This window comes from Triticum dicoccoides, chromosome 2A (assembly GCF_002162155.2).
Source record: "Triticum dicoccoides isolate Atlit2015 ecotype Zavitan chromosome 2A, WEW_v2.0, whole genome shotgun sequence".
NCBI classification, from domain to species: Eukaryota; Viridiplantae; Streptophyta; class Magnoliopsida; order Poales; family Poaceae; genus Triticum; species Triticum dicoccoides.
The window spans coordinates 762,873,076-762,899,442 of record NC_041382.1 but is presented as its reverse complement, the minus strand read 5'-3'; the positions used below and the strand labels follow the sequence as shown (position 1 = coordinate 762,899,442).

The 26,367-nt window shown below is 47.1% G+C and overlaps 2 pseudogenes; both read left to right on the top strand.

The window, feature by feature from the left end:
• Positions 1-594: 594 nt before the first annotated feature.
• On the top strand, positions 595-2,122 carry LOC119358369 (annotated as a pseudogene).
• A 19,140-nt stretch (positions 2,123-21,262) lies between these two features.
• On the top strand, positions 21,263-23,442 carry LOC119357074 (annotated as a pseudogene).
• Positions 23,443-26,367: the final 2,925 nt, after the last annotated feature.

Here is a 26,367-nt window from a genome sequence, read left to right as displayed (position 1 = left end):
TTAGAGATACTCTAAGAGCATCTCCAACAGAAGCACGATGTAAGCGACGCACGGTATAAAAACTACTTTTAGCGCACGCGGATCCAATTTGGAGTCTTCAGCAGCCGCACAAAAAGCTTGTGCGCGCTATAACTAATGCACAGCGTGCGCGCTATAAGTATTGCAACGCGCGCATTAAAAAGACATCACGCGCAGCATATTTAGTGCGTCCAGTCACGCGCGCTGCAAACTCTGTGCTGCTGCAGATGGGACCGCTTGATTGGGACCGCTGGACTCGTGCACGCAGTATATTTTACAGCGCGTGTTGGAGCAAACGTCTTCTAGCTTCCTAAAAACCTACTTGCATGATGTAAATCCGTTTTTTGGGCGCCGCGTATTGGGCGGCTGTTGAAGATGCTCTAATGCACATCTAGATATGTCCTATAAATTAACACGACGGCTAGATAGAGGCCAAACCATCCCAAGTGGGTGTACTCCTACTCTCTTCCTTCTCCTCGTGTACCGTACCGGCGTATGTAGCATCTTGAATCTTGTTTCTTGATCATGGACAATGGTATCGGATCGGTGGAACGGCCCAAGGCAGTAGGAAACGACATGGTGGCATGCCCTGCGGCCTTCCACACGTCATCACTGGCGCCCACGATCCCCTCCGCCGAGGCCACGCTGGGCAGTCACCTTGCACGGCGGCTGGTGGAGGTGGGCGTCAGCGACGTGTTTGCGGTGCTGGGCAACTTCAACCTGACCCTCCTTGACCACCTCATCGCCGAGCCCGGCCCGCGCCTCATCAGCTGCTGCAACGAGCTCAACGCGGGCTACGCCACCGACGGGTACGCGTGCGCCAAGGGCGTGGGCACCTGCGTCGTCACCTTCACCGCTGGCGGCCTCAGCGTGCTCAACGCCATCGCCGGCGCCTACAGCGAGAACCTTCCTGTGATCTGCGTCGTCGGCGGGCCCAACTCCAATGACCACGGCAGCAACCGCATCCTCCACCACACCATCGGCCTCCCCGACTTCTCCCAGGAGCTCCGCTGCTTCCAGCTCGTGACATGCCACCAGGTCGTCATCAACAACCTGGACGACGCTCACGAGCAGGTCGATAAGGCCATCGCGACGGCTCTCAGGGAGAGCAAGCCCGTCTACATCAGCGTCGCCTGCAACCTCCCTGGCGTCTCCCACCCCACCTTCTTCGGCAACCCCATCCCCTACTGCATCGTCCCGAGGCAGAGCAGCCAGATGGGACTCGAGGCGGCGCTGGATGCGACGGTGGAGTTCCTCAGCAAGGCAGTGAAGCCGGTCATGGTGGCGGAGCCGAAGCTCCGGGTGGCCAAGGCGGCCGCGGCGTTCGCGAGCGGGTACGCGGTGGCGACGATGCCGTCGGCGAAGGGGCTGGTGCCGGAGACGCTGCCGCGGTTCATCGGGACCTACTGGGGCGCGGTCAGCACGTCCTGCGTGGAGATGGTGGAGTCGGCGGACGTGTACCTCATCGCCGGCCCCATCTTCAACGACCAGAGCTCCGTGGGGTACTCGTTCCTGCTCAACAAGGAGAAGGCGGTGATTGTGCAGCCCGAGCGCGTCACCGTCGGCAACGGCCCGACGTTCGGGTGCGTCATGATGAAGGACTTCCTGTCGGGGCTAGCCAAGTGCGTGAGCATGAAGAGGAACACCACGGCATTCGACAACTACAAGAGGATCTTTGTACCGCAGGGGCACCCGCTGGAGACTTAGCCCGGCGAGCCGCTGCGCATCAACGTGCTGTTCAAGCACATCCAGCAGATGCTCACCGGTGACAGCGCCGTGGTCGCCAAGGCCGGCGACTCATGGTTCAACTGCCAGAAGCTCAAAAGCTCCCTGACGGCTGCGTGTAAGCATGCACGTTCTCCATCTGACTGACTGACACATCTCCACTGCCCGCTGAATTAACATGAGCTGTAGGTACGAGTTCCAGATGCAGTACGGGTCCATCGGGTGGTCCGTCGGGGCGTTGCTAGGGTACGCGCAGGCCGCCATGGACAAGCGCGTGATCGCCTGCATCGGTGACGGGAGCTTCCAGATGACGGCGCAGGAAGTGTCGACGATGTTGCGGTGCCAGCAGAAGAGCATCATCTTCCTCTCAAAGCAATGACATTCGAACCAAAATCATCATCTTCTGCATCATGCCTTATGGCAAAAGATGCTAAGGTAACTGAATGCTATCTAGCTGAATCCAGTGATGATGAATTTGGTGATGAATTTGGACCCAGCTATGCAAAACTTGCTTCCCTTGCCACTAAACAACATAAAGCTATGGAACATATTCAAAAACTGTTAGACAAAAGCGATGACCTGTTGGACGCTGAAATGACTCGATCTCAGTCCTTAATTGAAGACATAAAAAATCTTCATGTTAAGTATGAGGAACTTGAAAGTCGTCATGAAACGCTCTCAACAACTAATGAAAAGCTCTCCTATGATTATCTTCAAAGGAAACAAGAACTCGAGAAATTGAGAGCGGCTCATGAAGATCTTCAAAAGGAAAACGAGTCACTTCACGCTGAACAGATCAGTCCCGCTCAGGAAGGATTTGAACCACCCTGTCTTAAATGCCTTGGGCGTGATGACGATACTTCTATTGCTGAATGTTCTACTGCTGCTACTGTTGCAATATCTTCAACTGTTGATATAACTAACCCCTCTGCTGAGGATGCCACTTCTATTGCTGATGAGAATGCTAGGTTGAAGACATTGCTTGAAATAGGGATGTTCAAAAGTCTCAAAGGGCATCAGACACTATGTGATGTCCTCAAAAGGCAGATCCTGAACCGAAACCCTAGGAAAGAGGGTGTTGGGTTCGAAAGGAAAATGAATGCTGATGGCTCTTACTGGAAACCTGAGCAGTACCCCAAAACCACATGGGTTGCTGCAAAGGGACCTTCAGTGGATCCATCCACCCTATCTGGCTTCACTTGTGCTAATCATTGATGAATCCTTTGATGCAAACTATAAACTATTTAAGAATCAGAAGGGTGAAGTGTTTGCCAGGTATATTGGTACTAACTGCAGGAATGGACCGCCTATGAAGAAGGTCTGGGTGCCGAAAAGGTGTTTGGAGAATCTTCCTGTGAATGTCATCATGACACCACAGGTGAAGAAGACAAACCCCAGACCACAGGCTTCATACGGTCCAAAGGCTTCATATAGACAGAGGACTCACCTGAGTCACACTAACGCAAATGTTTTGCAGGGAAGCCATACTCAGGCCTGTGAATATGAGCGTGTTTCATCAAACCGCCATGTTCATAAGACCAAGAACTATTTTGCTTATTCTTATGAGTACTATTGTCCACCTGCAAGACTTTTTGCTAGGGCTCCAAAGCCAAAGTTCTCAGATGCTGCACTAGACTCATTGCTTCGAAGCCACCCTTGAAGATGTGGGTGGCTAAGAAAGCTTGACTCTCTTTTGCAGGAAAAGGTCTCCAGCCGAAAACCAAAATCCTCTGAAGCTATTGCTGGGGACCTTAAACATCTTGTAGGGCGCAAGATCAAATGCCCAAATGATCTTATTATGTACTTTGTTCCTGAGTCACTTGCTACTTTCCCTATCAGTCCTAATCTCGATCTAAGCTTTCATAATCCACTGGCTCGTCAAATGTTTTTGCTTCACAATTCTCTTTGTGAAGCCTATCCCCCTAACTGCACTGTAGGGTACGACACCAGCTGCTTCAGAATGGATTATTGATAGTGGGTGTACCAATCACATGATTGGCAAGCGAAGCCTTCTTATGGGCTCAACCTTACGTCCATCTGACAAAAGTCACATCACATTTGCTGACACTGGTAAAAGTAAGGTATTGGGTCTAGGTAGAGTTGCAACCTCAAAGGATCAACACATGGATAAAGTCATGCTTGTTGAATCCCTTGGTTTCAACTTAATGTCTGTCTCAATGCTTTGCGATTTAAACATGATTGTGATGTTTGGAAAATATCGTTGCCTTGTTTTAATGGAATCTGACAAGTCTCTAGTGTTTGAAGGGTATCGGAAAGATGATTTGTACGTGGTAGATTTCTCAGCAGGACCATAGCTTGCCGTATGTCTTCTAGCAAAAGCTTCAAAATGCTGGCTCTGGCATCGGAGGCTAGGCATGCTGGCATGAGGAACTTGCACACTCTTGCAAGAAAGAAGCATGTCATAGGCATCGAGGGCGTCAAGTTCAAGAAGGATCACTTATGCGGTGCCTGTGAAGCAGGAAAGATGACGAGGGCCAAGCATCTCTCGAAGACAATCATGACAACGACTCAACCCTTCGAACTGCTCCACATGGATCTTTTCAGTCCCACTCGTTACTCAACTCTTACTACTACTGCTTGTCTCTATGGCTTTGTCATTGTTCATGATTATTCAAGATATACTTGGGTGCATATAATCCTCTACAAGACTGAAGTGCAGGATGTCTTCAGACGCTTCGCTAATCGAGCAATGAACAACTATGGCGTCAAGATAAAGCACATCAGAAGTGACAATGGCACTGAATTCAAGAACACTGGCCTAGATACATATCTTGATACTTTAGGCATCACACATGAATTCTCCGCTCCGTACACGCCATAGCAGAATGGCGTCGTCGAACGCAAGAATAGAACACTTATTGAGATGGCTCGGACGATGCTTGATGAATACAAGACTCCAAGAAAATTCTGGCCTGAAGCCATTGATACTGCATGCCATATCATCAACCGTGTTTATCTTCACAAGCTTCTGAACAAGACATCCTATGAGCTCCTTACTGCCAAGAAGCCAAATGTCAGTTACTTCAGAGTATTTAGTGCCAGGTGCTGGATTAAGGATCCACATCACACTTCAAAATTTGCACCAAAATCACATGAAGGTTTTATGCTTGGATATGGAAAGGATTCACACTCCTACAGAGTCTTCAACCTCTTTCACTATAAAGTGGTTGAAACTGTGGATGTGCGGTTCAATGAGACTAACGGCTCACAAAGAGAGCACCTGCCAAATGTGCTAGATGAAGTTCCATCCAGTGAATCAATCAAACTTATGGGAACTGGAGAAATCATACCTTCTGAAGCTCAGCCTGAAGAGGAACATATCATCTCCGCACCTGATCAACCTGAAGACAATGCTCAGCCTGAAGACAATCCTTCTAACGATGACAATGATCAGCAAGAGAAAAATCTTTGTCTTGTACATCCTCGTGTTGCAAATGAAGTACAGATTGAGAGAATAATTGATAGCATCAATACACCAGGTCCACTCACTCGTTCAAGGGCAACACAGCTAGCAAATTTCTGTGGGCACTTCGCATTTGTCTCAATATCTGAACCCAAGAAAGTTGATGAAGTCTTCATGGAACCTGAATGGTTTCAAGCTATGCAAGAAGAGCTTCAATAGTTTGAGCTGAATAATGTATGGAAACTGGTTAAGCGTCCTGATCCTCGCAAGCACAATATAATAGGCACCAAATGGATATATCGCAACAAGCAAGATGAGCATGGTCAAGTTGTCAGAAACAAAGCCCGTCTAGTTGCTCAAGGATATACTCAAGTTGAAGGGATTGACTTCGATGAGACATTTGCTCCTGTGGCTAGACTTGAAGCCATACGCATACTGCTGGCCTATGCAAATCATCATAACATTCTTCTGCATCAAATGGATGTGAAGAGCGCTTTTCTCAATGGCAAGATTGACGAAGAAGTGTATGTTGCACAACCGCCTGGCTTTGAAGATCCAAAACATCCTGATATGGTGTACAATCTCAACAAGGCACTGTATGGCCTCAAACAAGCCCCTAGGGCTTGGTATGACACACTCAAAGACTTCCTGAAGAGCAAAGGCTTCAAACCTGGTTCCCTCGACCCCACTCTCTTCACGAAGACATATGATGGTGAACTATTTGTGTGCCAAATATATGTGGATGACATTATCTTCGGCTGCACCAATCAGAAATACACTGACGAGTTTGGATATATGATGCAAGAGCAATATCAGATGTCCATGATGGGTGAGCTGAAGTTCTTCCTTGGTCTTCAAATACGTCAGCAACGCAACGACATCTGTATATCTCAAGAGAAATACCTCAAAGATTGCCTGAAGAAATTTGGAATGCAAGATTGCAAAGGCTACACGACGCCAATGCCAGCCAAACATCATCTGGGTCCCGACGACAATGGTAAAGAGTTCGATCAAAAGGTATACCGCTCCATGATTGGTTCCTTACTTTATTTATGTGCATCTAGGCCAGATATCATGCTTAGTGTTTGCATGTGTGCCCGGTTCCAAGCGGCACCAAAGGAATCGCATCACTTAGCTGTGAAGCGAATTCTCAGATATTTGGCTCACACCCCAACACTAGGATTATGGTATCCAAAGGGCTCAGAGTTTGATCTAGTTGGATTCTCGGATGCCGATTATGCTGGTGACAAGGTGGATCGCAAGTCTACATCAGGCACATGTCATTTTCTGGGATGATCACTTGTATGTTGGTCTTCAAAGAAGCAGAACTGTGTATCTCTCTCCACTGCTGAATCTGAATACATTGCTGCTGGATCTTGCTGCGCTCAGCTTCTATGGATGAAGCAAACACTCAAAGACTATGGCATTCACCTGAAGCAAGTACCACTCTACTGCGACAACGAAAGCGCCATCAAGATTGCCAACAACCCAGTTCAACACTCGAAGACAAAGCACATTGAAATTCGTCATCACTTTCTCAGAGATCATGTTGTGAAGGAAGATATTGATACCATACACGTCAACACTGAAGAGCAATTGGCAGATATCTTCACCAAGCCCTTGGATGAGAAGAGGTTTTGCAAGTTACGGTGTGAGCTAAATATCTTGGAATCCTCAAATGTCCTGTGATCAGGCACACATCCTAACACTTATGCACGTTGATTACTTAGATGTGCAACACACGAAGTAAAGTATATCTTCAATCAATGAAGACTTACATTCTGAGTGTGAATACATTAACGTGGAATTTGACTTCGGAGCGCCACAATAATTGTGCGCCGTGTCTGGGTCTAATACTTCCTATACGGTGGGTAACGCCACCACCAAATTCTTCTGTTTGAAGTGTTTTACCCATGGCGTTACATGTGCTATGTCTTCACATTTTGTTTGTCTTCATTTTCAACTTGTCTTCATGATTATCTTCACTATGTTGACTTGATTATCTTCTGATATATACATACTAGTGTTCTGTCCTCTACAGCATTCACTTATAGCTACGTCTTCCTTGTTGAATCTTTTGAACTAAGTGAATCTGATCGGACCCTAATTTCTCTATGCTTTCTATATCAAACTCAATCTGTCCAAATCATATGCATTCGATTGAAACTGTCGAATATCTTCTCTACGTCCTAGTCAGCAGAAGATACAGAGACAAACATTAAGTCCTTCACCTGAAACCCGGAGAAGTGGGAACGACCACCCGACAATCCAGGCGTGCGTGGGAACGTGGAACAACCTCCGATATGTTGCATGATGGCCACGTGTCCTTCAGATGTGAATCGCCAGGGGCACCTGTGTAATAACACTGTGCCATCCCTGTCCCTATAAATACATGCCTCACCACAGTCATTATCCTTTCTTCCACTCTCGCACAAACCCTAGCGCCACCGCTAGCCCTCGACAACGCCGGCGACGAAGCGCTTAGCTGCCGTGACCTCACCGACACCGTCTTCACGCCGGCCGCGGACATCGTCTTCTCCGCCGTCTCCGTAGGTGTCCTCCGTCGCCAAGTTAGGGCATGGACGATCGAACTGCTCGGCCTCCTCTCCCACTCCGTCTAGCAGTTCTTCGTGTGGTAAATAAAACTTCCTTTTTACGGCCCCTTTGATCCTATAGATTCATCACTTTCTACCACAAGAAGTTTCTATTCACACAAGTTGGATCTATTTCATACTGCATCTCATAATATGCCTAGTATGTTCACTTATGCTTCACAAAGAAGTTAGATTCCTCACTTGTACTTATTCGTGGATTCGTACAAATTTGGAACCAACTCTCTATCTATGAGTGAATGTCTTCGCACTATGAGGTCAATGTCTTCTAAACTGATTTATCTTCAAAATCTTCTGAGAATGCATATGACCTCTTCCCCTTCCCTCGCACCTTAATGCTGTCACAGGTACATGTCCGTGGGAGAATCCCTTGGTTCTCATAGTCTGCATTCGTTTGCAGAATTCTTACAGCATCACATTAACTCTCGCGAAGCCAGTTCCTGTTTGACCAGAAAGTGGAAGCCTTTGAAGCCTTTAAACATGTTGAAACCCTTCAGTTTAAGCTTCATGGCACCAGAGAAACCTACAAGAAAGGGTGGCAGATAGCGTTGTGGCAACACCTCAAGAGATTTGCCTCCTGACCTCTATGAGTTGTACAAGACAGATCCAGAGGAGGACTACAATCAGCGAAAAACTCGAATCCAATGGATTCAAAGATATTGGGCAGAACAGTGGTTCAAGTACAGGTTCGTGACCTAGGAGTATGCTGAGAAGAATGCCATCAAACGACTATGGGGAGACATTCTATACAGAAATCTTCAACCCAAGTCCAGAGCTGAAGCCATTGAACAAGGCTTCTATCCTTGCATGGTCCGTGGACCGCAGCCTGCGGATGCAGACCCATCTTCATTACTGTGGTGCCGTGATGATAATCTGTTCAAGCGCAACCTTTAGTTTGCCAGGAACTCGGCCAAAGAGAACAAGAAGTCACGAGGCTTAGACTTCGATCCAGGCCCCTTTGCTCCTCGTGCTGATGGCACACGCGAAGCTGAACCCAATCTTGTTGGGCCCTTCTACAACCTGGAAGGTCTCATCACTCATATCATGGTTCAAGGGACAGTCATGGATGAGCCTGCAGATGACGCTGAATCTGATGAAGCGCCTGCACCGCCGAAGCCAAAGAAACTGAAGAAGCCTAAAGCTTCAAAGCCTGCTCCTGCACCAAAGGTCTTACAGGCGAAGCCTCTGGCCACTGCACCTCCTGAACACAGTGTGCAGTCTGAAGATTTGTCACGCATCTCCAAGCCCTCGAGAGTAAAGATGCCCTTGCAACCCACCAGCCAAGAACTGACTGCTGCTGCTATTCTGCGCAACGACGCCATTGATCTGTCCAGCGATGAAGATCTTGCAGATAACGCTCTTGAGCAACTGATCAAGAGCAAAGAAGAAGCAGAAATCTTCAATGAGTTGCCTCTCTTTGACGTAGCAATCCTTCACAACTTCATTGATGAGTGGTTTGAAACCCCCAATCTCAGCTTTGATGATCTGCAACTTCCAATTGGCCTCAGCGTCGCTTTCACTGGCGCCATTGCTTCTGAGCTAGCTCTAGCTCAGCGCATCATTGAACTGAAGCAAAAGATCGACTATGAGAAAGCTCAGTTCAAGCAGCACATGGCAAAGCTCAGCGTGCAAGATGTCAAGAACTTCAAGACTATCCTGCACGAGCTCAAGGAAGCCTTTCTCAAGAAACATGAAGAAGCTAAAGGTTCTCGTGAGCGCATGAAGAGTCTGGCTGACAAGTGCGTGCAAGCCTACAATGAAGCTGAAAAGCGCAAGGCTCTTGGGCGTCCTGGCATCGATCCCAAGATGGCTGCAACGAAGAAGAAGAAGCCAGTTGTGGCCGAACCCGAAGCAACAAGGCAAGAAGCACATCCCATTGTCTTCCCAGCCAGTATGACAGGCTCGAAGCCTAAGGTCCCCATAGTGGCTTCAGAATTAAAGAATACAAGGGCTGCCGAGGCTGAAGCCAGAAAGAGGAAACAGCCTGGAGCTTCTGATGTCGCTCCCTCCAAGAAGAAGCGCAAAACCAAGAAAGATCAGGCTGCTCCCACAGAGCCCCTTATTGTTGAGCCCATCTCGGTTGCTCGTCCTGCCTCTTCGCATCAAGAACGACAGATGGTAATTCATGAGCCTGCTTCCACAGAGGCTCCTGAAGACATTCCAGCAGTTGATCCCACCGCTGTTGAAGACATTGGTCACCATGACAATGTTGAAGATGATGAAGTCCTTCCTCAGATCGAGCACCAACTGGTATCATCGCCTGTGCTCACGCACAGTGAACTCATCAGCATTGGTCGTCCTCTGATGCCAACTGCTCAGGATGCATCGTGGGCTGATCACCCACAGAGACAAGACACTCCAAGCTCTCCCCAACCGCAAACTACCCCAACAGTGCAAGATGATGACGACTTTGTGGCCCAGCACACTCCATCTCCACAAGCATCGTCCGCATTACGCAGGCTTCGCAAAGGACCAAGGCCCCAAGTCACTCCCACAATGCACGTGTCTGAATCCGAAACCAAAATGGCTGAAGATGTTCCGGCTGCATCAGCCGATGAAGAAGAAGCCCCAAGAGTTGCTACACCCCCGTCTCACCAAGATGTTGTTCTCGAGGAGAACATGACCGACACTCCAGCTTCTAAAGTGGAGGTCAACAACCCTGAGGCGGCCACCAATATCGCCGCTGACGCCAATGACGTTGTCATGGCCGAAGCCAGTACGGCGCCAGAAGCCAATGTGGCACCAGAAGTCAATGCAGCACCTGAAGTCCACGCACCTGAAGCACATGTGGCCCCTGAAGCCCATGAAGACAATACCAATGCCCCGGTTCCCCCTCCAAGACCTCACACAATGGAACTGGCATTTGATCGTGGTCAGCCAGTTATGGTTCGATGGCCCATTATGACTCCTCCGCCTGCTGCTGGTCCACAATTTGAGTACCACGTCGAGCACAGGCCTCAACTCCAAAAGCCCAAGCCAAGACTTCCACGTTTCCCAGGCACTGCCACTTCACCTGGGGTCTTCAATGCAAATGGCTTCGTGGCACATAATACCTTCTTCAACAGCTCCAAGAACCCTTATACCAGACCGCGCATTTCCTCAGATCGGTTCTGGAGCTATCAGCAGCGCATCTACTATTCATGTGTCCTATACAATCAAGGGTGCATATTTCTACATATGCGCCTCGACTCTGAAGCTATAGCTGGTCTGCCCTGCCTCAAAGAAGCATTGGACTGTTTCAGAGATGCTGGTCTGTTGCAGTTCATCACTGACAAGGAACACTGGAATGAAGAATTGCTACTTCAATTCTATGCCACTCTTCATATTAAAGGCTACAACAGGGATCCGAAGACTTGGGTCCTTGAGTGGATGACAGGCAATGTCCATCATAAAGCTAAAGCTCTTGATATCATTGAGCTCACAGGACTGCACACTCCTGGTGAATACTATGAACCAGGTTGTCAACAACATCAAAATGCCTTGGAAAGCATCTTTCAGAAGCCAGAACCCAACATGAGTCAAATACTGAGCATGATGAAGCCTCTGCCTCACGACGCTGAATACCCATCTGAGTTCTTTGTTGAAGACCTAGAGTACCTGCCTCGCACCATTTACCACATCATTAGGAAGACTCTCTGGCTTGTCAAAGGACACTCATCTGCAGCAAAGCTTGAAGGAGCAATGAAGACTTTGGTTTTCTATATCCTCAATGGCATCAGCTTCAATGCTCAAGACTTCTTCATCATGCAGTTGGCTGCGTCTGGCTCTGACATCTTTGGGTTGAAATTCTATGCTCCATGGGTCATGCGTTTGATCAAGCGTCACTCAGCCTTCAACTATCAGCCGTCTGCGCGCAATCATCTTATATTCTTGCCCGAGGTTGATCTGTTAGTTGAAGCCATTTACCCAGAGCCTGCTAAGGATCCCATTTATCTTCACAATGTTGATCACCAAAGCTTCACCCAGCCCATTGAAGGAATTCCAGCAGTGTCTCGTGTTTATCCCCTTGCTGGAAACACACGTGCCCCTCGTGCTCAAACTGATGCCACTGGTAGCACCATTGCGGAAAGGCCTCAAAGACGATCTCGTGTCCTCAATGACCGAGAGCTTCTCGTCGCGCTGCATCAGAAACATGACAAACATCACGACTGGCTTAAGCATAGCCTCTTGGTGGGTGTCAACCGCATTCGCAATCTTGCCACCAAGAATGCCTTTGTCACTCATGAAACCTGTCGGAGGTCGTGGAAGAGTTTGACCCTACTGAGTGCTGAAGCTGATCTGCACGACGATGGCTTCACCGAATGCTTCAAGTTTGACTCAACTCCTCTCAGAAATGCTCACTTGCGTCGGACTCCCTCACTTCAAGACTCTGAATACTCATCCTCAGTTGCGACCATAAATGCCAGAGTCATCAATGACCAAGATGATGCAACTTCACCTCCTCCAACTTCAGCGCGTGACGACACTACACCAAGTTCCTCTACACCATCGGATCTCACTGACGACCCTGCTGCCTCGCCTACACCTCATGGGAACGAGTAGGCGCTCTATGTCTTCAAACCTTTTTGGTCCTCACTGACAAAAGGGGGAGAAGCATATGAGTTGATAGTCTTCAAGCGGGTCCATATGGGTGGTTGCTTTACTTTTTGCTACTTTTGCCAAGTGCTTACAACTCTCGTTTTCGATACATTTGGTTCTTTGAGTTGTAACACTTAAACTCGATGGTTGTCTGCTACTTATTTGCTATTCTGTGATGCGATGATAAATTCCGCATGTGCGACGATAAATTTTGCACTTAGATCATTTTGCAGACGTCCATTTTTCATTATGCATGTCATTATCTTCACATACTTTTCTTGCATGATGAATTGTCATCATAAGTTGAAGAGGATCTCCACAAGTACAACCTGCCATGTGCATTTTCATACCAAAAGCAAATTACTTATATGCACATCTTCAGGGGGAGCCTTTGCCACTTATGATGACAATCCCCTATCCTTTACAATTTCACATATTTTATTCCCCGTTGAAAAGTTCAACTAGTTTGTCATCAATCACCAAAAAGGGGAAGATTGTAAGTGCATCTAGTGCCACCCCTAGTTGGTTTTGGAGTATTGATGACAAACCTAGTTGAGGGACTAATGTGTTTGTGAGAATTGCAGGATAACACAGGTAGAAGTCCCTCATTGATTCGGTTTTCCTACCAGAGATGACCCCTAAAAATGTAAGAAGACATTGAAGTCAAAGGTGGTATGTGAAGACATTCACATTGAAGACTATGACAAGAGAAGACATCGCATGAAGACTATGGAGCGCGAAGACTTAGTTCTTTCGTCGTTCTTTTTCTTCTTTGTTGAGTCATAGGAACCACCGTACTGTTAAGTGGGGTCCAAGTGAACCAGTCAGAATGACTGAAGTGATGCTTAACCAAAATGCTATATATTCGAGTGAAGACTATGAGAGCAAATCTTGTCCAGAGTTGGATAAGTCAGCTTTGCTTGTAGCTCAAGTAAAGTTGTCGTGTGTGTTTGAAATCTGACCGTTGGAACACGTGTCAGTTCCTTAGTGACCAAGGGTCATTTCGGACAAATCAGGTCGGGTTGCCTAGTGGCTATAAATAGCCCACCCCCTACAACCATAAACGGTTGGCTGCTCAGAGTTAGTGCACGGCTTTTGTCGTTTGAGAGCAACCCACCTCGAAGCCTTTGAGAGAGAATTCCTTGCGAGGATAAAGCCCTAAGCACCCAGAGCCAAAGAGTGTTAGGCATCACTTAAGTCTTCCTGTCTATGTGATCTGAAGACTTATTACACTTGAGGACTGTGAATCCTCCAGCCGGTTAGGCGTCGCATTCTGAGCATCCAAGAGTCATTGTGGATTGCCGGTGAATGAAGTCTATGAAGGTTTGGAAGTCTACCTTGAAGACTTACCAGAGTGATTGGGCGAGGTCTGTGTGACCTTAGGGGTTAGGCATTAGAGACAACCACATTCACTTTAAATAGGGCACCACGTAATTCCGATGAGATGACACCGTATGAACTATGGTTTAGAGAAACCTAAGCTGTCATTTCTTAAAAGTTTGGGGCTGCGACGCTTATGTGAAAAAGGTTTCAGGCTAATAAGCTCGAACCCAAAGCGGATAAATGCATCTTCATAGGACACCCAAAACAGTTGGGTATACCTCCTATCTCAGATCCGAAAGCAATAAGGGATTGTTTCTAGAATCGGATCCTTTCTCGAGGAAAAGTTTCTCTCGAAAGAATTGAGTGGGAGGATGGTGGAGACTTGATGAGGTTATTAAACCGTCTCTTCAACTGGTGTGTGGCAGGGCACAGGGAGTTGTTCCTGTGGCACCTACACCAATTGAAGTGGAAGCTTATGATAGTGATCATGAAACTTCAGATCAAGTCACTACCAAACCTCGTGGGATGAAAAGGATGCATACTACTTCAGAGTGGTACGTAATCCTGTCTTAGAAGTCATGTTGCTAGACAACAATGAACCTACGAGCTATGAAGAAGCGATGGTGGGCCTGGATTCCAAAATGGCTCAGGGCCATATAATCCGAGAGAGGATCCATATATGAAAACAAAGTGTAGACTTTGGAAGAACTACTTGATGGTCGTAAGGCTGTTAGGTACATATGGATTTTAAAAGGAAGACGAACAATGATGGTAAGTATCACCATTAAGAAAGCTCGACTTGTCGTTAAGATGTTTTTTGACAAGTTCAAGGAGTTGACTACGATGAGACTTTCTCACTTGTAGCGATGCTAAGAGTCTGTTGGAATTAAATTAGAGATTACTGCATTATTTATGAAATCTTGCAGATAGGATGTCAAAACATTGTTTCCTCGACGATTTTCTTGAGGAAAGGTTGTATGTGATACAACCGAAAGGTTTTGTCAATCCTGAAAGATGCTAATAAGTATGCAAAGCTCCAGCAATCCTTCTAAGGACTGGAGTAAGCATCTTGGAGTTGGAATGTATGCTTTGATGAGATGATCAAAGATTTTGGGTGTATACAAAGTTTGTGAGAAACTTGTATTTCCAAAGAAGTGAGTGGGAGCACTATAGAATTTCTGATGAATATATGTTGTTGACATATTGTTGATCAGAAATGACGTAGAATTTCTGGAAAGCATATAGGGTTATTTGGAAAGTGTTTTTCAATGGAAAGCCTGGATTAAGATACTTGAACATTGAGCATCAAGATCTATAAGGATAGATCAAAACGCTTAATGGTACTTTCAAATGAGCACATACCTTGACATGATCTTGAAGGTGTTCAAGATGGATCAGTCAAAGAAGGAGTTCTTGCCTGAGTTCTAAGGTATGAAGTTAAGAGTTAAAGCTCGACCACGGCAGAAGAAAGAGGAAGGACAAAGGTCGTCCCCTATGCTTTTGTCATAGGCTCTATACGGTATGCCATGCTGAGTACCGCACCTGATGTGTGCCTTCCCACATATCTGGCAAGAGGGTACAAAGGTAATCTAGGAGTAGATCACCAGATAGCGGTCTAAATTATCCTTAGAGGAATAAGGATATGTTTCTCGGTTATGGAGGTGATAAAGAGTTCGACGTAAAGAGTTACGTCGATGCAAGCTTAACACCTATCCGGATAGCTTTGAGTAGAGATACCGGATACGTATAATGGAGCAACAATTTAGAATAGCTCCAAGTAGAACAGTTATTTGAAATGACTCCAAATGTAGCGTAGTAGTTGCATCTACAAGATGACATAGAAATTTGCGAAGAACATACGGATCTGAATGTTGTAGACCCGTTGACTAAAACCTCTCTCACAAGCATAACATGATCAAACCCAGAACTCTTTGGGTGTTAGTCACATGGGGATGTGACCTTGAGTGTTAATCACATATCGATGTGAACTGGATTATTAACTCTAGTGCAAGTGGGAGACTGTTTTAAAATATGCCCTAGAGGCAATAATAAATTGGTTATTATTATATTTCCTTGTTCATGATAATCGTTTATTATCCATGCTAGAATTGTATCGATAGGAAACTCAGATACATGTGTGGATACATAGACAACACCATGTCCCTAGTAAGCCTCTAGTTGACTAGCTCGTTGATCATTAGATGGTTACGGTTTCCTAACCATGGACATTGGATGTCGTTGATAACGGGATCACATCATTAGGAGAATGATGTGATGGACAAGACCCAATCCTAAGCCTAGCACAAAGATCGTGTAGTTCGTTTGCTAAAGCTTTTCTAATGTCAAGTATCATTTCCTTAGACCATGAGATTGTGCACTCCCGGATACCGTAGGAGTGCTTTGGGTGTGCCAAACGTCACAACATAACTGGGTGGCTATAAAGGTTCACTACAGGTATCTCCAAAAGTGTCTGTTGGGTTGGCATGAATCGAGACTGGGATTTGTCACTCCGTGTGATGTAGAGGTATCTCTGGGCCCACTCGGTAGGACATCATCATAATGTGCACAATGTGATCAAGGAGTTGATCACGGGATGATGTGTTACGGAACGAGTAAAGAGACTTACCGGTAACGAGATTGAACAAGGTATCGGGATACCGATGATCGAATCTCGGGCAAGTACAATACCGCTAGACAAAGGGAATTGTATACGGGATTGATCGAATCCTCGACATCGTGGTTCATCCGATGAGATCATCATGGAACATGTGGGAACCAACATGGGTATCCAGATCCCGCTGTTGGTTATTGACCGGATGACGTCTCGGTCATGTCTGCATGGTTCCTGAACCCATAGGGTCTACACACTTAAGGTTTGATGACGCTAGGGTTATAAAGGAAGTTTGTATGTGGTTACCGAATGTTGTTCGGAGTCCCGGATGAGATCCCGGACATCACGAGGAGTTCTAGAATGGTCCGGAGGTAAAGATTTATATATGGGAAGTCCTGTTTTGGTCACCGGAAAAGTTTCGGGTTTTATCGGTAACGTAGCGGGACCACCAGGAGGGTCCCGGGGGTCCACCAAGTGGGGCCACCGGCCCCGGAGGGCTGAATGGGCCAAGTGTGGGAGGGGACCAGCCCCAGGTGGGCTGGTGCGCCCCCCCACAAGGGCCCAAGGCGCCTAGGGTTTGGGGAGGGGGCGCCCCACCTAGCTTGGGGGGCAAGTTTCCCCTCTCCCCCCCCCCTTGGCCGCCCCACCAGATGGGATCTGGGCTGGCCGCCGCCCCTAGGGTGGAACCATAGGTGGGGGCGCAGCCCCCTCCCTCTCCCCTATATATAGTTGAGGTCTTTGGGGCTGCCAACAGATGAGTTTTGACCTCTCCCTGGCGCAGCCCTACCTCTCTCCCTCCTCGTCTCTTGCGGTGCTTGGCGAAGCCCTGCTGGAGTACCACGCTCCTCCACCACCACCACGTCGTCGTGCTGCTGCTGGATGGAGTCTTCCCCAACCTCTCCTTCTCCCCTTGCTGGATCAAGGCGTAGGAGACGTCACCGGGCTGTATGTGTGTTGAACACGAAGGTGCCGTCTGTTCGGCACTAGGATCATCGGTGATTTGGATCACGACGAATACGACTCCATCAACCCCGTTCAGTTGAACGCTTCCGCTTAGCGATCTACAAGGGTATGTAGATGCACTCTCCTTCCCTCGTTGCTAGATTACTCCATAGATTGATCTTGGTGATGCGTAGAAAATTTTGAATTTCAGCTACGTTCCCCAACAACTGTGCCACTAGGTGAATTTCTTGATGAACAACTTGCTAGGGTTAGAGAGAATGACATTATTGAAACTGATAATATTGTTGAAAGTGATGATGAAGATTCTCCCCCTAGATATGAATTTCCTGTTGTGCCTGAGGATTATGTTATGGATGAAGAAACTGCTAGAGACTTCTTAGCTTGAAATGATAGATCTGATCTTAAGAAATTATTAGCTAAGCTTAAAGAAAAGTCTTTGAATGCTAGAATGAAATATGACCCTGCTTTTGCTACTTCACCTATCTTTATTACTGATAAGGATTATGATTTCTCTGTCGATCCTGAGTTAATTACTTTGCTTGAATCTGATCCTTTCTATGGCTATGAATCTGAAACTTTTGTGGCACATCTTACTAAATTAAATGATATAGCCACCTTGTTTACTCATGATGAGAAAACTTGCTATTACTTTATCCTTAAGTTGTTTCCGTTCTCATTAAAGAGTGATGCTAAAACATGGTTTAATTCTCTTGATCCTGGTTGTGTGCGTAGTCCCCAGGATATGATTTATTACTTCTCTGCTAAATATTTTCCCGCTCATAAGAAACAAGATGCTTTAAGGGAAATATATAATTTTGTGTAAATTGAAGAAGAGAGTCTCCCACAAGCTTGGGGGAGGCTTCTCCGATTACTTAATGCTTTGCCTGGTCATCCTCTCAAGAAAAAGGAAATACTTGATATCTTTTATAATGGACTAACCGATGCTTCCAGAGACTACCTGGATAGTTGTGATGGTTGTGTTTTCAGGGAAAGAATAGTTGATCAAGCTGAATTGCTATTGAATAATATGTTGAGTAATGAAAATGATTGGACACTTCCTGAACCAAATCCTAAGCCAACTCCGAAGAAAAGGGGTATTCTATTTCTCAGTCCTGAAGATATGCAAGAGGCAAAGAAATCTATGAAAGAAAAAGGTATTAAAGCTGAAGATGTTAAGAATTTACCACCTATTGAAGAAATACATGGTCTTGATAACCCGACATAGGTAGTGAAGGTAAATTCTCTCTATAGATTTGATGAAGGTGATATTCCTCGTTACAAGTCTACTAACCAATGCTTAGATGAGTTTGATAATTTTATTGTTAAGCAAGAAAACTTCAATGCTTATGTTGGTAGACAATTGAAACGCAATGCTGATATGCTTGAACACTTGAGTGATTATATGGCTAGTGTTAAAGGTGAACTTAAACTTATTAGTAAACATGCTTCTATGGTTACCACTCAAGTAGAACAAGTACTTAAGGCTCAGAATGATTTGCTCAATGAATTAAATAATAAGAAAAATGATAATGTTGTTAGAGCTATGACTAGAGGGGGTAAAATGACTCAGGAACCTTTGTATCCTGAGAGCCACCCTAAGAGAATTGAGCAAGATTCTCAGAGAACTAATGTTGATGCACCTAGTTCTTCTATGAAGAAGAAAAAGAAAAATGATAGGACTTTGCATGCTTCTAGTGAACCTATTATTGACACACCTAAGAATACCAGTGATATTTCTATTTCTGATGCTGAAACACAATCTAGTAATGAACATGAACCTAGTGATAATGTTAATGATGATGTTCACGTTGATGCTCAACCTAGCAATGACAATCATGTAGAGATTGAACCTGTTGTTGATCTTGATAACCCACAATTAAACAATCAACGTTATGATAAAAGATATTTTATTGCTAGAAAGCACGGTAAGGAAAGAGAACCATGGGTTCAGAAACCCATGCCTTTTCCTCCTAAACCATCCAAGAAAAAGGATGATGAGGATTTTGAGCGCTTTGCTGAAATGATTAGACCTATATTTTTGCGTAAGCGTTTGACTGATATGCTTAAAATGAATCCTTATGCTAAGTACATGAAAGAAATTGTTACAAATAAAAGAAAGATACCGAAAGCTGAAATTTCCACCATGCTTGCTAATTGCACTTTTAAGGGTGGAATACCAAAGAAACTTGGAAATCCAGGAGTACCAACTATACCATGCTCCATTAAAAGAAACTATGTTAAAACTGCTTTATGTGATCTTGGAGCCGGTGTTAGTGTTATGCCTCTCTCTTTATATCATAGACTTGATTTGAATAAGTTGACACCTACTGAAATATCTTTGCAAATGGCTGACAAATCAGATGGAGTCGAAGAAGGGGGAAGCAACTCATGCTGCCAAAGAGTGACCCCACTGCCGCCGCCACCACCGCCGGTTGGGCAGTTCTGAGTCGCTTCCACCCTCGGTGCCAAGAACAGAGGAAGGGCTTGTTCTAGAGCTAGGGGCGAGCGAGTAAATGAGGAGTGAGGCCATATTTCGCACTATCCCGTCTCCACTGATTTCCCTCTCCCACCATCTCTGCCCCGATTCCCCCTGCATTGCGGCGTACACCGTGCTCCACTCTTGCGCCCGACTCAGCCTGGCTCACCGGAAACGACCGATTCGAGCGTTCCCAACAAGCCAGACTCTGGGCTGCTTTAAGGTTCATGCCCATGCGAGCTAGACCTCCCTGTATGGAATCAAACAGACTTTTTTCTTTCCACACAGGACTGGTTGGGCTATATGCAGGTGACCAAACGCATCTTTAGATGTGCAATGACTAAGAGCATCTCCAACAGCGGCGGCAAAAACCCCGCGCACGCGGTAAATTGCCATTTTAGCGCGCGTGGGACGTTTTCGCACGCTCCAGCGGAGGCAGGAACCGATTGTGCGCGCGCGTGGGGGGGGGAGCGGGAGGCCGCGCGCTAGATTTGACGCACCGCTTCTGGCGCGCCCATAAATTGATGCGCCCGCCACACGGCCTCCCATCGCTATCCACATTGCCACGCGCTCTCTCCCCGCTTCCTCTGCCACTTCCTCGCCCCGCCACCGACGCGCCACAACCACACCACCATGCCGCCGCGCCGCCTGGGATCTTCGAGCTACCCCGGCGTCCGCCAGTGCCCCTCCGGCGCCTTCGACTCGGGCGATCCTCGTTGGGAAGACGCGTGGCTCGATACCTCAGACGACACCAGCGAGAATGACAATGACGACTCGGAGTAGGTTCTAGTTGCACCGTAGTTTTTATCTAGTTGCACCATAGTTTTTATCTATCTATGCTATGATGAACTATGTGCTAATTGTGAAATATCTATGTATCATTTTTTTATCTATTTTAATCTATGCATATGTTTTTTTATTAGTTCGGGGTGCATATGTTTGTGAGAGAGCGCGCGCAGTATGTTTACAGTGGCCGCTGGAGCCAGCGCTCCGCGCCGCGCAAAAATAGGCGTTCGGCGCGCTGCAAACGCTTTTTTAGTGTGCCGCGCGTTGGGCGGCTGTTAGAGATAGTCTAAGAGCATCTCCAACAGAAGCACGATGTAAGTGACGCACGGTATAAAAACTACTTTTAGCGCATGCGGATCCAATTTGGAGTCTCCAGCAGCCGCACAAAAAGCGTGTGCGCGCTATAACTAATGCACAGCGTGCGCGCTATAAGTAATGCAGCGCGCGCATTAAAAAGACATCACGTGCAGCATATTTAGTGCGTCCGGTCGCGCGCGCTGCAAACTCTGTGCTGCCGCAGATGGGACCGCTTGATTGGGACCGCTGGACTCCTGCGCGCAGTATAGTTTACAGCGCGTGTTGAAGCAAATGTCTTCTAGCATCCTAAAAACCTACTTGCACGATGTAAATTCGTTTTTTGGGCGCCGCGTATTGGGCGACTGTTGAAGATGCTCTAATGCACATCTAGATATGTCCTATAAATTAACACGACGGCTAGATAGAGGCCAAACCATCCCAAGAGGGTGTACTCCTACTCTCTTCCTTCTCCTCGCGTACCGTACCGGCGTATGTAGCATCTTGAATCTTGTTTCTTGATCATGGACAATGGTATCGGATCGGTGGACCGGCCCAAGGCGGTACGAAACGGCGTGGTGGCGTGCCCCGCGGCCTTCCACACGTCATCACCGGCGCCCACGATCCCCTCCGCCGAGGCCACGCTGGGCAGTCACCTTGCGCGGCGGCTGGTGGAGGTGGGCGTCAGCGACGTGTTCGCGGTGCCGGGCGACTTCAACCTGACCCTCCTCGACCACCTCATCGCCGAGCCCGGCCTGCGCCTCGTCAGCTGCTGCAACGAGCTCAACGCGGGCTACGCCGCCGACGGGTACGCGCGCGCCAAGGGCGTGGGCGCCTGCGCCGTCACCTTCACCGTTGGCGGCCTCAGCGTGCTCAACGCCATCGCCGGCGCCTACAGCGAGAACCTTCCCGTGATCTGCGTCGTCGGCGGGCCCAACTCCAACGACCACGGCAGCAACCGCATCCTCCACCACACCATCGGCCTCCCCGACTTCTCCCAGGAGCTCCGCTGCTTCCAGCCCGTGACATGCCACCAGGTCGTCATCAACAACCTGGACGACGCTCACGAGCAGGTCGATAAGGCCATCGCGACGGCTCTCAGGGAGAGCAAGCCCGTCTACATCAGCGTCGCCTGCAACCTCCCTGGCGTCTCCCACCCCACCTTCTTCGGCAACCCCATCCCCTACTGCATCGTCCCGAGGCAGAGCAGCCAGATGGGACTCGAGGCGGCGCTGGATGCGACGGTGGAGTTCCTCAGCAAGGCAGTGAAGCCGGTCATGGTGGCGGAGCCGAAGCTCCGGGTGGCCAAGGCGGCCGCGGCGTTCGCGAGCGGGTACGCGGTGGCGACGATGCCGTCGGCGAAGGGGCTGGTGCCGGAGACGCTGCCGCGGTTCATCGGGACCTACTGGGGCGCGGTCAGCACGTCCTGCGTGGAGATGGTGGAGTCGGCGGACGCGTACCTCATCGCCGGCCCCATCTTCAACGACCAGAGCTCCGTGGGGTACTCGTTCCTGCTCAACAAGGAGAAGGCGGTGATTGTGCAGCCCGAGCGCGTCACCGTCGGCAACGGCCCGACGTTCGGGTGCGTCATGATGAAGGACTTCCTGTCGGGGCTAGCCAAGCGCGTGAGCATGAAGAGGAACACCACGGCATTCGACAACTACAAGAGGATCTTTGTACCGCAGGGGCAGCCGCTGGAGACTGAGCCCGGCGAGCAGCTGCGCGTCAACGTGCTGTTCAAGCACATCCAGCAGATGTTCACCGGTGACAGCGCCGTGATCGCCGAGGCCGGCGACTCATGGTTCAACTGCCAGAAGCTCAAAAGCTCCCTGACGGCTGCGGGTAAGCATGCACGTTCTCCATCTGAGTGACTGACACATCTCCACTGCCCGCTGAATTAACATGAGCTGCAGGTGCGAGTTCCAGATGCAGTACGGGTCCATCGGGTGGTCCGTCGGGGCGTTGCTAGGGTACGCGCAGGCCGCCATGGACAAGCGCGTGATCGCCTGCATCGGCGACGGGAGCTTCCAGATGACGGCGCAGGAAGTGTCGACGATGCTGCGGTGCCAGCAGAAGAGCATCATCTTCCTCATCAACAACGGCGGGTACAGCATTGAGGTGGCGATCCACGACGAGCCCTACAACGTCATCAAAAACTGGAACTACACGGGGCTCGTCGACGCCATCCACAACGGCGAGGGCACGTGCTGGACCGCCAAGGTACGTATTCCAACGTTCGTGCATGGCAGCAGCATGCACATGCATTGCATGAGAAAACTAGCTAGCTTGGTTGCTGATCAATCGATGCATGGATATGATGCTGTGGCATATGCGCAATACAGGCGACTTGCGAGGAGGAGCTGACAGCCGCGATAGAGACGGCGAAGGGGAAGCACGACTGCCTGTGCTTCATTGAGGTGGTCATGCACAAGGACGACACCAGCAAGGAGCTACTGGAATGGGGATCCAGGGTCGGCACGGCCAACTCCAGGCCGCCCAATCCGCACTAGATGTGGATCAGTTTGAAACGGCGAATCATATTGATTACATGCCCATGGTTGCAAAACTTCACGTGTATTTCTTGGGCCAAATAATTATAATTAATTAATAAAGCTGGAAAATTCTATTTCCACATGAAGGTTTTGGTTACAGATCGATCACTAAATTCGGTTACTCACGGGTAACCGTGTTTCCCTAGCCCCATCGGAAAATAGAATTAGCAAATCCGTCGAATTATTGCACGAAAAATCTCAGATGATTCCAAATAGAAGTTTGAGTACAAATTTGTAAATGGCTGTTAAGGCTACTCATAGTGGGAGTGTCATATACTAATATCATGCATATGATACTAGTGTATGATATTACCTCCATAATGCATAGTATCATAAAATAGCATCATAAATGATTATATTTACTATCATACATGATACGGTATCTACCTATGTTACTCTAACCCTCTCTCTCTTCTTTAATTCTTTACCACATCAGCATGTTTGTTATTCCTGTGTGCATGATATCAACTATGATACCACCACTATGGCCAGCCTAAATACGGTCAGCACTAAAGTTGGTGCCTAACCATGTTTCCCAGCCCTCATCGGTGAATCAGTGGTGGAGCCAGGAAAAGAATGAATTAGGGGGGCCAAATGAGTGATAGTATTGATGAGGGCGGCGCGTCTTCGGCTCCCTTCGATGCTTGTAGCCGTCGCTGGGTGGTCAATGAATATTGATGCAATTTTTTGTTATTTCTAACACTACTAGGAAAAGGCCTATTAGTGGCGCACCTGTTTTGCCTACTAATGGCGCACTACAGGTGTGCCACTAGTACCACGCCATTAGAATTTTTTTACTAATGGCGCACCACTGATGCGCCATTAGTATAGACCACGGTGCGCCATTAGTATGCCTCCCAGAGGCCATATTTACCCATGTGCTTTGGCATACTAATGGCGCACTAGTGGATGATGCGCCATTAGAGTCCTTTTTGCAGTGCGCCATTAATGTGCTGAGTGGTGCGCCACTAGTATGAATATTAGGGATTTTTTTTCTTTTCTGATATTTGCACAGGTTACAAAACATATTACTGCACATAATATAGAAAGCACAACATATAAACAGCAGATTCATCGAATACAATAAAAGATTAGTCTCCGAATACAATTCATCATGTTAGTCTCCGAATTCAAAAGACCAAACAAAGATAGAAGATTACAAGTCTCGAGACCGCGAGTAGCGAGTTTGTCGGAAGTAATACTAATCCTAACAAGTCCTACTAATCATCATCATACAACTTCTACTCGTTATTAATAACAAGTCATACGATCATCATCTTGATAGTCATCGAACCAACCCTACTTAATTGTTCTTAGCACATGATCATCAGTATTAGGCAGGACCTAAATACCCTATTTAAGGTAAAATAGCATAAAACAATATAGACCCTGACTCTCCATTATGGAGAATGGAGATCATCCTGTCTCCAATTCTTGCATTTCGCTTCCTTTTGCTTTCAAGAACCTCCTTACGACTGTCCATACATTTTTTCCATCCTTTGATTTGCATGTCTTCACTTCTTTTAGAAATCTGGTATGGACAGTTGAGATTCGTAGGATGACCTGGCTGTATGTTCAAAACATTAAGGCTACCTTTCTGATACATCAAATGAGGCACACAATTCTCTGGGATTATCTGTTGAAAAACATAGTAATAACTTCATAGTTAGCAATGATGTACTAGTTTTAGAAGTATGCAAAAGATGCACGGATGTTGTAATAGTAAAAAATCTTACCAGGGTATCTCCATGGTAGTTACCGTAGTTGAACACATGCACTAGTGGCACGTATTGGCCATAATGTTGAGGAGTTTGATTGTAGATATTGTAATTCTCAATGTCAGTACAAAATCCGACCAGATGATTTTTCTCCTTGTAAGTTGTTAATTCGGAGTCATCGGTGTAGTGGGTTTTGTCTACCATCTCCCGTACATTCTTTGAACAATGGAAATAAGTTGTCAATGGAAATAAGTTGTCAACTATTTGAAATAAACAATATAAATTAGCTAATAACTATGTTTGAGAAACTCACATAGCGGTAGAATTGGAGGCGTATCAACAAGGACCCAAATGTCCATATTGTCTTGCTCGATTTTAGGATCACCAAGATCCATGGTGACAAGCATACCCTCATCAAAACCATACATCTTGCAAAATTCTTCCCAATTTTTGCAACCAAAATGGGTTACGCTCCCATAATTATACAGATTTACTTCAAAATCCACATCGTGATGAGTCCTTAGGTGAATTTCCTTTGTTTCAGAAATTTCATGCTCTTCAAAATCCATCCTCTCCAAGACATAGCGTCTTGCATGGCATGGGATAAGCTATACTCGAATTGTAAAAGATGAAAATTACACGTTGAAATAGTTGAAGTCGTGGTTTATTATGAAAATAACACTTGTCGTCGTTGTGTACCATTTCAACTTCGAAGGTCTCCTCGAGCTTAATGCTGAAGCGCCGGTCATCGTCCAGGTGAGGCATGTCGCACAGACCTCGATCGTCGTGGCACCAGTCGCACTCCCCCAGGAGACTTTCGTCGTCCGATGACGACATATCCTACGTTCATAATTCAAAACTACATCATCTCTTGTGTTGGGTCCAATAAGATAATCAACAATGTGGTGAAAACACGCCCTTCGAACTGGTTTGAGCTATTGGTGAATGGAGATGGTCTAAGATTTTTAGTAGTAAGAAGTGAAGTGGTAATTTTGGGAGAAAATGGTTAGGATGAGTGGTTCCTATTTCCTGTTTAGCTTTACAATAGAATATTGTTAGTCATGCACACTTGTGCATTTTCAGCCAGGCCCAGTGGAGTTGGCCTAAAAACCTTTTTTCTTTAAGCCTGCTACATCCATCTCAAGTATTTATGGTCAAGGGTTAGCAGGGCCATCCAAATAGAATATGTGGTATGGGCTTTTTTAGTAGGTCATCCTACCAGATTAGAGTTTATCGATGACGAGCAAATAACATTAGTAATAACTATGAGTTGATATCACACTTCTA